Here is a 12,676-nt window from a genome sequence, read left to right as displayed (position 1 = left end):
TTTAAAATGTTTTTATGGGCATTACACCCCACACATAGATTGTGTTTTCTGTGACCATATTTATTGTTTGTAATCATGCACATGTTATATATGACTAACGGTGACTAAATTTGTTTTCAATGTAACCATCTAATTTGTGACGTGTGTGACCTAGTTACTAACATGTATTATTTGTTACTAACTATGACCAAATTTATCTTCAGAGTGTCTGTTTATGATCAAGTTAATCTTAACTGTGACAACATGTGAACAAATCACAATTGACACAAATTTGATCACAACCATTCACAATAAACACATACTTTGTCACATAGGATCACCACAAATAAATTTACACACACCACAATCCACTATCACTAACATGTTCAACTTAATTTCACGACCATAAATACTACCTTCATAGACACATGTTCTCCATGATTTACTGTAACAAAATTTATCTTCAATGTGACTATCTGTGATCAAATCAGTTTAATTTTGTGAGTATGTAAACAAGTCACATATAGTCACAGTCAACATAGATCTGGTCATATACAATCACAATGAAGTTATACTTGGTTATACTCGATTGCCATCAACACAACCATTCCAGCACTACCATCACTCCCAACAATGCTATGAACCAAACGTGCACCACCACATCACGACCACGGGCACCCACCAGCAATAGATCCATTGCCGCCTAACTTGTCTATATTTTTTAACCAACTATACACCTATATTTAATTAGAGCTGATCAGGATATGCCTGGTTGGAGCAAATAAACCCTGAGTTTGGGAAATCATAATAAGCATATTCATTATTTGTCCCTGAATCCCATCTCGAATCCAATAAATAGTAGTTTTTTTGGTGAATATGAATTGTTCGGGTAGAGAAGTATGAATTAAATACTAGGGAAGATCAATCACCTGAAAAAACCTTCCCTCTACCCATAAATGCACGCGAATGTTAGAGCTGGACCCTCGACAAACACAAGCAATTTTGTGGTTAGGAGAGTGTTTTTGGCACTAAGTGCAACACAATTATGCATTCGATCTTTGTGAGCCCAAATATGATGAATCATCTTTAAGACTCGACCATTGGTTTAGTAGTCCGATTCCCTTGCAAACTTACATGTCTACTTCATTTCTCATTGGCGCTCCAATGATTTTTATTTGACATTTCTTTTCTACACACTTTGACAAACCAGACATGTCTACTCTGTAGCCCTTTTATCTTGTGCATTAAATTTTCATTGGTATTTCCTCGGATGTCAACTCAAGTTGTGGGCTTGCTAGAGTTTCAACGTGCAATTATTTCTAAAAATCAATACATGGAAGACATTATGCACCTTGCTTAGCCTTGTTTGTCTCTCTTTTTTTTTAAATAAAATTCTTTAATTCTCAAACTCATTTTCAATCATATATTTATATAATAAAATATTTTACATGTAAATCCAAAATTTCTCCTTACTAAAAAACTACACATTCTCTAAAAATCACTTTTCAAAACTCTATTTTTCAAAATAATGACATCAAACATGGACTAATGATGTTATGGAGTAATTGTCCAAATGGTAACTAAATTTTGCAAAAAAATTTCAAATGATCACTGAACTTTAGAAATCACCTAAATGGTCACTGAACTTTGCAAAAAGTTTCTACGAGATTACTGAATTTTAAAAATCACCTAAATAAAAACTTTTTACAAAGTTCAATGATCTCGTGAAATTTTTTTGCAAAGTTCAGTAACCATTTAAGTAATTTTTCAAGTTCAGCGACCCATTAAAAACTTTTTACAAAGTTCAGTGACCATTTGAGCAATTCACTAGATGTTATGTAGAGCCAACTTATAAGACACTCTTTATCCCACTTCATTTGTTTCACAACGAATCTCATAGAAATATAGAATGCACTATATGAATAACATGTACTTTGCAGCTCATTCTTAATAATAATTGATTAGCCTTAAAGCACATAATAATTACGAGATTACTGAATTTTAAAAATCACCTAAATAAAAACTTTTTACAAAGTTCAATGATCTCGTGAAATTTTTTTGCAAAGTTCAGTAACCATTTAAGTAATTTTTCAAGTTCAGTGACCCATTAAAAACTTTTTACAAAGTTCAGTGACCATTTGAGCAATTCACTAGATGTTATGTAGAGCCAACTTATAAGACACTCTTTATCCCACTTCATTTGTTTCACAACGAATCTCATTGAAATATAGAATGCACTATATGAATAACATGTACTTTGCAGCTCATTCTTAATAATAATTGATTAGCCTTAAAGCACATAATAACTCAATACTCTAAAAACATTGTCCATGTCTTCGTAAAGGGACCGTCCCTCTGTTTACCTCTCTAACAAAGTGATATTTTCCTCTAACAAAGGAATATATTGGAAGCTGTCCATTAGTTGCTAATTTTCACAAGAGTTCCTCCCATAGCGAACCTGCAAAACATGCAAACTGAAGTGAAAGTGCATTAGCAGAACAGGAGACACCAAGCAGGAAGAGAAAGAAATACAAGATTTGTTGTGGGGAAAGGTAGCATGGAAAAAAGAGAGAAACGACTGAGTGATACTTCAGTAAATTCAACTGGAGACTTTTCAAATATAGATTGAGGATCTGTATTTGCTATTATAAGGGTGTAATATCTGAGAATCTTGGCAAATTAAAAATGACAACTAAGCCAGTACAAAGATTTTCAAAGCTATGTAAATCTCTATAAGAACAGATGTATGTTTCTGAGAATATAAGCAAATTTAGGAAATCAAGAATTCATTGATTAACCCACAATGCTTAATAATTGATTTTAAGACAAAATTATTGATTCCCACGGGTATTGAAATTGGACTGAGTGAAAAACTCCTAGTAAATTTCCTTAATTAGCTATTGAAAAACAACAAAAGCCCTTCTCTTGTTTAGATAAACAAAAATAGCTCTAACTATAGAGAATTATAAAGGCAGCTTAAAATAATAAACTTAAATCAAAGCAACGCGATTTAGCCCTCGCAAAGACTAAACCACAAATCACTTGGATTGCATCACAATTCACAAATACCATTGTAGTACTTCTAGCCAAATTTATCACATGTAATGAAGAAAATAACAATAGTACCATGAACAACAACTTGAACTTGTCCTAATTAACTGTACCATCATTCACTGAACCTCCAATCACAGCAAGGCAAGAGGCTCACCCAAGAATGATGCTGTCAATATTCCTGATTTTTACGAGAGACTTGCTTACATGACTAACAAGTCCCTGGCCTTTAAGGAATCAGGTTCTATAATTAATGAAGGTTAGTTGGGAGTCCAGAAGAATTCCTAACCAGTTAGAGACAATTTCAGTGTCTAATTCTTTTGGTTCGAAATAGATATTTACCCACCAAAACTGTGGGGGGGTGTAGACATGATTGAGAATATGAATTTCAGATTCTTATCGTCTTCTCTATATACAAGCAACAATCATTCAAATAAACAATATGTAGTTGACAAAGACTTAAAGCACTCAACACATATGCAAGAATCCAAAACTGCACGATAGCAAGACCAACTTAATAAATCCAAGATATAGGCATTTAACAAAACAGTAAAGGTGACAGAGATAACTAATACTTCAAACCATTGACCATTCTTACAAATCTTCTAAAGGTGCATTTAGACAAAAGTGAACGGTATAGGCACACAAGAACTAGAATTTGGAAAGACAAGAGAACGAAATACATAATTCATGTGATTTTTCCAATTCCAAGATTGTAATTTTTAATACTAGGAAAGACAAGGTAACAATTTAAGATATTAATAAAACCCATTTTATGGATCAATAGAAAAATGATAGAGAAGTAGAGTAAGCATATGATCTGGAAACCCATTTTATGAATCAATAGCAAAATGACAGAGAAGTTGAGTAAGTATATGATCTGGAAAACAAATCAATTTTCAAGTTTAATAAGTACAAAAACTGAGCTAAAAGAAACACGATTTTATCCTCCAGGATAGACCAATTTCTATATTATTCGTCAATCTATGTCATGGAGAACAGAACCATCATCAGAAGAAGCATATATTAAACCATATATAGGGTCGGGTCGGCCCAGCGTAGTGGGAAAAGGAGAATAGAATCTCACTTCAGGAGGATAGGTGAAAAGGATAGAATTCTTCTCCATTATTGAGCTGAATAACATATAGTTGCTCTGTCAAAGATCGAACAAACAAATACCTTTTCAAACACGGACACATCAATCATTAAATGACCAAATTTCTCAAACAAAAAATTCTAAACAGCGTAAAATATCAGCAAATCAACCCCAAAAAAAATTGTCCAAGCTAAAATTAGCTCGAAAACGAACAAACTAAACCAAAAAATTAATTAAATTCGAAAAATAAATATAAGAAGATAGACACGTTATCTCAGTGACGGACTCATCGACGAGGTGTTCAATGGAGTGTCGTTTCGTAGATTTCACCCTTAGTTTCTGCATTTTCCTCTCACGAAATTTGAAAATGAGATTCCTGTAATCTGAAAAGTGATTCAGAAGAATTAGTAGTGGGCCTACTGGGTAGATTGTTATATAATGGGCCGTGAAATTAGCCCACTATTGGTCTACTACTCTATCAGGGCAGCATGGGATTCTCTGTATCACGGTCAAAATGATAAAACTTACACGAATAGCACCCCGATTATTTTTTATTCTTTTGGAGACTCTATATTAGCACCATATTCGATAATTTTGAAGAGAAGATGAACTTCACATTACTTTTTTATAGTTGATTTTTCTTTTCCAATTTGACAAATTTAGAGTTGCATCACCCTTGTCAAATGTTAATTGGAGCTGAAAACTCTAACTAAGGGATGTGTCTGTTTGAATGCAAAAGTTGAATTATTCAGAAATTAATTTCTTTAATCCAATAAAAAAATTGTCTAAATATTCACGTGTATGTTATATCAAGAATGAAGGATTCAAATTTTTTATTTAAATTTGATGGTCAATTCTCGAATTATTTTCGAATCACGAACTTTCAACTTTTAATTCTAAGAACTTGATGTTTCAAATCTCTAAGTATTCTATGCCATTCTCTAAAGATAAGATTACACCGGTGGACGGACACTTTCTTTTAATCAAATTGAGAAACTAATTCTTGAACTAAACAATTGAATAAAATGGTAAAATAAATATTTTCTCCTTGCAAATTTGATCACTATGAAATTATGTATTATAATTGTTGTAGGAATTTTAGGTTAAATCTATTCTCTATTTATAAAATAATTCCAATCATTGTACAATAATAATTTCATGCTCAAATAGAAGTTTTAATTAAAATCTAAGTAAGAGTTTTAATTAAAGTTCAAATCCAATTAGTTTACATTTAATTAATCTGTAGTCATAGTACTTCAATTATAATTACAATACAATTAAGTTTACAACTTTCATAGTAATTAAACTAAGTACAAAATTTTATTATAATTACAATCAAAACCAAAACTATTATAACTATCGTAATTAAATCTCAATATTTTATAAAGCTAACACAAGGGTCTGATTGGACATATATTATCGAAGCTCTAATAATTAAATCATATCTAGTCGACTCTAGACCACTCAATCTAATTATTAGTCTTTGTTTTTTTCACTAAAGATAAAAGATTGAACTCTTGGAATATATAAAATCACAAAAGTCAATAAATCTGTAATACTTTCTTCTGACATTCTGTATATGTATTTTATCCCGTCTGAGATTCGATAATTAGGTACAAATTTAAATAACAATTTTGCCCTTCTAAGTATTCTAACTAACTTAAACACCGTTTTCTTCAACTGTCATGCGAACTAGTCACAGATATTAAAATTTAGTCATCACAAAATATTGAGCTCAAATTTTAACCGCTCAATAAAATATACTTAAGTAGTCACTCTATTCATTTTTCAGAGCCACGATTCCCAATAGGAATTCATGTTCTTTACTTCTCTCATTCTCAAGTTCTCAACTCATCAAGATATTTAACCAATCAAATTGATCTCACTCATTGATGAATCAAAAAATTATTAAAATCACGAAAAGATATACACAACTCTATCAAGGAATTTAGATGAAATATGCAACGAACAAATGAAATTTAATTCTCCGCACAGTCATGTTATAGAATTAAACTTAACACGTGGTCCGTTTAGTACACTCCGCGTGTACTAGTTTTCACCTTTTACTGTTTCTTTGATAATAACAAATTACAAACTTGAATACTAAATCGGTCAACACTACAACCCTTCGATACAAGGCGCCAAACTTTATACATTGATTGTAAATAAATTATATGTGATCAAAATATAAGTTATTTCACACTGTATTTTTCAACTCAAGGACCCAACTTATATTATAACTAGTCTATTGTCTATGCAATGCACGGGCAGATTATTTTGAACGTCATATTAACACTTTTAATGTTGATATGAGTTTAGCGTTTAAAGAAAAAGTGAATCAATTAGTTATAAAAATAATAATTTGAGGTAAGTCATTTGTGATATTAATTTTGAAATTGAATGATTCAATATAGCAATGATAAAAATGAACAGTTTAGTTTTGTACAAAGAAAAACAGTAACTTCCATCAGTAGAGAAAATTGAAATAATTTTAATCAAACAAATTTATATTGAAAAATTTTGAATAGAAAAAAATTTCTCCTTTGGAGGAGAGAAAAACAGCAATTGAAAAAATTAAGTTCAATCGTAAAGAGAAAATAATTTTAAAAATTTTAAAAATTTATCTATAATTCGAACAAAAAAATTAAAAAAATAAATTAATTAGTAATTCCACCAGTGGAAATATTGAAATAATTTTACATTGGAAAATTTTAAATTGACAAAATTTGCAATAGAAAAAAATATGTCATTTGAATGAGAGAAAAACAATAATTAAAAAAATTAAGTTTAATGAGAAAAGAATTTAAATAAAAAAAATTATCTATAATATAAACAAAAAATTAAATAAATAAATAAAATAAAATTTTCATTCATTGAAAGCAGAGTTTCTTTCCTTTCAAAAGGATAGAACTCTTTTTTTTTTTTTTTTTTCCTAGAACTCTAATTTTAAAAGGAGAGAATCTCTCCATCCGTCCACCGAGTATTTTTTTTCTTATTTTTTATTTAAATTTGTTTTGTTCATATTATATATAATTTTTATTTTGTATTTAAAATTCTTTTTAATTCTTTTCTTTTTATGATAAAATTTATTTTTTAATTTTAATTAAATAATATTAATATATTCTTTGTTTCATTTTTGTAACTTTAATTTGTTTCATTTTTTTTAATTACATATTTTTTTTAAGTTTATTTTGTTCATATTATAAATTTATTTTTCTTTTTAATTCTTTTCTCTTTATAGGTTAGGCACATTTTCTCTCCTTAAAGGAACTACAAATGGATTATAATGCGTCTTTGAACCATTGAACAAATTAAAAATCCTTTTTGCAAATGCAAACAACAACGAAATTGTAAACACTACTAATTGAACCAAAAAGACTCCAAATATTTCCAAAGCAAACTCTTGTAAACCTCATTAAATATAAAAACAATGATCGAAAAATCTAAGCTTCTCAAATAGATAAGGGTAAAGAAAGAAAGACCTAGCTAACTTTTACACACTCAACCAAAAATAAAAATCATATATTACGATAAATAAAGTTGAAGAAAATAAGAAATAAATCTACAAGAAAGCAAACATCCAACAAAAACATAAACTTCATAGCTATATACAAGGAAAAAAGTAAAACTAAAGTTAGATTTTCCCGTATATACAGAGACAATAATATACCTCACATTTAGGTAGAGGAAGATGAGCCAAGCTAAATTTTCATCTATATACAAAAATAAAAACTACATAACTTAAACTAAAAAAACGAAATATATATATTTGCAAGAACGTATCCAAGATAATCGATACAAATTCTACGGTTTTCTTTCCTACGATTGAGATGAGGACTGCGCGATATTTTTTTCCCACAGAAAGAACAAAAATTTGGAGAGTTTTTTTCGTAAATGAAAGCTGGACTTTTGGACAAAAATCGATTGAATTGAAGGAGGGAGAATGAGTGATTTGAAAGAGTGATAGATGATATATTTCTTTATATTTTTTTATAATATAATAAAAAAATCAAACCACTTTAACCAAACCCATTTCAAACCAGTTGAATGTGAAAACGCATGTGAGAAAAATGAGCAGTCAAGCTTTGTGCAAAAAAAAAAAAAAGTAATTTCTACTTTCACCAATAGAAAAAATTGAAAAAAAATTTAAATGTAAAAAAAAATTAATATTGGAAAAATTTTAAATAGAAAATTTTTTTTAAGTTCAATTATATATAAAGAGAACTTCAATAAAAAAATTACTATAACTGAAAATTTTTAAAAAAAGGGACTCTATGCATGAAGTGAAAACTCACTCCGTGCACAGAGTGAATCACTACGTGCATAGAGTGGATTTTTCATTTTTTTTAAAATTTATTTATAGTAATTTTTTTACTAATATTTAATTTTAAAAAATTAAATATATCTAAATATTTACTTAAAAATGTTGAAGTTAATATATATATATATTTTTATCTATAAGTAGCTTTTATAATTAAAAGCCTTTTTTTATTACTTTTAAGTGTAACTTGAAGTGATTTTTTTACTTATAGGTAACTTTATACATTTTAGATAGTGTAATCTTTTTATTAATATTTAATTTAAAAAACTAAATATATCTAAATATTTATACTTAAAAAATTTTAAATTAATATTTTTTACTTATAAGTATCTTTTGCAATTATAAGAGAATGAGGATTAATATATATATATATATATATATATATATATATATATATATATATATATATATTATTTTTTTTTTACATATAAGTAGCTTTTAAAAAAAATTATACTATCTAGAAAGTAAAAGTTGCTTATAAGTAAAAAAAGCACTTCAAGTTATTTAAAAGTAATAAAAAACTTATAATTGTAAAAACTGCTTATAGGTAAAAAAATATTAATCCCTCATTCTCTTATAATTGTAAAAAGCAACTTATAAATAAAAAACATTAACTTAAAATTTTTAAGTATAAATATTTTATATTTTAAATTAAATATTAATAAAAAGATTACAATATCTAGAATGTAAAAATTTAATTATAAGTAAAAAAGTCACTTCACATTATTTAAAAGTAATAAAAAAAACCTATAATTGTAAAGGTTACTTATAGATAAAAAAAAAAAAAAATTACTTTCAACATTTTATTAGCTTTTACAATTATAAATTTTTTATTGCTTTTGAATAATTTGAAGTGTTTTTTATTTATAAGTAACTTTTTACATTTTAGATAGTGTAATATTTTTTATTAATATTTAATTTTTAAATTAAATATATCTAAATATTTATATTTAAAAAATTTTAAGTTAATATTTTTTTACTTATAAGTAACTTTTACAATTATAAGTTCGTTTTACTTTTAAATAACTGGAAGTAATCTTTTTAGTTATAAGTAGCTTTTTACATTTTAGAAATAAAGAATAACTTTTATGTAAAAAATTATTTAAAAAATATTATTACTAATAAAATATAGGATATGGTCGATAGTTGATAGTGTGAGCAAATGTAGAAAGAGTACTCTGTGTCAGATTTAAAGCATGTAAGCTATAGATAAAATAAAAAAATGACGTCGTTTTTGTTCCACCAATTAAAAAAAAAAAACGTTATAGTGTGACAAAATATTATTTAAAAAAAATATTACTACTAATAAAATTATAGGATATAGCTGATAGCTTGAGAAAATGAAGAAAGATATTGTGTATTAGATTCAAATGATTAAATCAGTTTCAAACCAGCTCAATGTGAAAATCTGTGTGATAAAAATGAATAGTAAACCTCACATTCTTTTTTTTAAGACAAGAGAGAAATATTTAAATATATTTAGTTTTTAAAATTAAATATTAATAAAAAGATTACACTATCTAGATTGTAAAAAGTTATTTATAAGTAAAAAAAATCACTTCAACTTTTTTAAAAGTAATAAAAATTTTTGATAATTGTAAAAGTTACTTATAGGTAAAAAAATAAATACCTCATACTCTTATGATTGCAAAAGCTACTTATAAGAAAAAAAAAAATATAGTAATTTATAGTAAATAAAAATATTTTTATTTTATTTATAGTAAATTTTTAAATATAAATCCCTCCTCTTATAATTGTAAAAGCTACTTATAAGTAAAAAAATATGAACTTAAATTTTTTTAAGTATAAATATTTAGATATATTTAGTTTTTTAAACTAAAATATTAATAAAAAGATTATACTATTTAGAATGTAAAAAGTTTATTATAAGTAAAAGAATTCACTTCAAGTTATTTAAAAGCAATAAAAAAAACTTATAATTGTAAACACTACTTACATGTAAAAAAAATATTAATCACTCATTCTCTTATAATTGAAAAAGCTACTTATAAGTAAAAAGTACTAACTTAAAATTTTGTAAGTATAAATATTTAGATATATTTATTTTTTAAATTAAATATTAATAAAAGATTACACTATCCAGAATGTAAAAAGTTACTTATAAGTAAAAAACTCACTTCAACTTATTTAAAAGTAATAAAAAAACTGATAATTGTAAAAGCTGCTTATAGGTGAAAAAAAATATTAATCTCTCATTCTCTTATAATTGTAAAAGTCACTTATAAGTAAAAAGATATTAACTTAAAATATTTTAAATATAAATATTTAGATATATTTAATTTTTTAATTAAATATTAATAAAAAAATTACACTATTTAGAATGTAAAAAGTCACTTATAAGTAAAAAATCACTTCAAGTTGTTTAAAAATAATGAAAAAATTTATAATTGTAAAAGCTACTTATAGGTAATTTACTACAAATAAAAGTTAAAAAAAATAAAAGAAAAGAAAAAAAAAAGTGCATTGCTCAAAGGTTGGTTTGTTTTTTTTTTTTTTCAATTATGTTTTTGTTTTCATTTTCGAGTTCATTATGGGATATCAAATGAAATCGAAATATTACATTCTTAATATCATTTTGAAATACTCATGACACAGTATTACACGTCGTTAACAGTGCGCGAAACAGTCAATCATAGCAAATGATTACGAGGTGTCAAAATTGGCATTTTCAAACTATTATTTCGAGAATTTCGATAAGAAGCTAATTTTAAAAATTTATTGATGATTGTACAGTAGTCGAATCAATAAATCTTCTATATTTTCTCGAAACTCATTTCAAAAACTATATCATAGATACATCGAATGATCTAAATGAATATCGAAAATAGTTAAACGTACATCAAACGTGCGTGTTAAAAAATGCCCATAACTCATCTTTTTTCTTAAAAAAATCAATTATTTTATTAATATTTATTATTTTTTCTCGACAATTTTCTCAAAAAATTACTTCAATTTATTTAAAAGTAAAAAAACTTATAATTATAAAAACTACTTATAAGTAAAAATATTAAATTAAATTTTTAAGTAGATGTGTAGATATATTTAATTTTTAAAATATATTTTACACTAACAAATTTATCTAAATGAAATTTGCTATAAAAAAAAGATCCATCTCTCCAAAACATTGCTCCGTGCACGAAGCAAATGCTCTCAAACATTTTTTTTTACTTATGTTTTAGTTTTCATTTTTGGACTCATTACGGGATATCAAACAAAGTCGAAATATTACATTCTTAATATCATTTTGAAGTACTCACAGCATAGTATTACATGTCGTCAATAGTGCGCGAAACGGTCAATTGTAGAAAACGTTACGGGGTGTCAAAATAGGCATGTTCAAACTATTATTTCGAGAATTTTGGTAAGAAGCTAACTTTAAAAATTCATCGATGATTGTACAGTAGTCGAATCGATAAATTTTTTAGATTCTTTCGAAACTCATTTCGAGAACTATATTATGGACACATCGAATGATTTAAATGAATATCAAAAATAGTTAAACGTATATCAAACATGCGTGTTAAAAAATGCGTATAACTCGTCTTTTTCTCAAACTGCTAAAATCCATCATAGTCACGAAAATGCTACAAGTTCATTCCGAATTGTTGCGAGCTTTCCAAAATGTCGGGAATTATGGGTGCAAAATGGACGCCGTTTGCGAAAGTTATGCCAGTTTCTTCGAATGTCGACAATTCAAGCGTTCCATTTATCCAAGCGCCTATTCTTCCACACGATTTCAATCGGCCAAAATCTATCATACGTCATGGCGAAGTTATGAGTTCATTCAAAATGTGGAGAGTTAGGGGTACAAAACGGACACCGTATGCGAAAATTATGCCAATTTCTTCGAACGTCGACAATCCAAGCATTTCATGTATATAAGCGCTTGTTCTATCACACGAATTCAAACTGCCAAAATCTATCATATGTCATGACGAAGCTACGAGTTCATTCAGAATCATCGTGAGCTTTTTGAAATGGTGTTATGGGCCCAAAACGGACACCGCGTGTGAAAGTTATGCCAATTTATTTGAATGTGAACAACCTAGCGTTATATGTACGCAAGCGCCTACTCTTCCACACTAATTTAAACTGCTAAAGTCCATCATACATCACGTTGAAGCTATGACTTCATTCAGAATTGTCGTGAGTTTTCCAAAATGTGGTTATGGGCCTAAAACGGACACCGTATGTGAAAGTTATGCCAA

The 12,676-nt window shown here is 27.1% G+C and overlaps 1 long non-coding RNA gene across 1 annotated transcript; it reads right to left on the bottom strand.

Moving 5' to 3' along the window:
- Window positions 1-2,199: 2,199 nt before the first annotated feature.
- On the bottom strand, window positions 2,200-4,499 carry LOC111381877. Its single transcript, XR_002700421.1, has 2 exons — window positions 4,395-4,499; window positions 2,200-4,183 (listed from the first exon to the last, which is right to left on the bottom strand). It is a non-coding gene; the product is annotated as an uncharacterized LOC111381877 (long non-coding RNA).
- Between the last annotated feature and the right edge of the window lie 8,177 nt (window positions 4,500-12,676).

Source organism: Olea europaea, unplaced genomic scaffold (assembly GCF_002742605.1).
Source record: "Olea europaea var. sylvestris unplaced genomic scaffold, O_europaea_v1 scaffold2389, whole genome shotgun sequence".
NCBI lineage: Eukaryota > Viridiplantae > Streptophyta > Magnoliopsida > Lamiales > Oleaceae > Olea > Olea europaea.
This window is presented reverse-complemented; position numbering and strand designations above follow the sequence as displayed.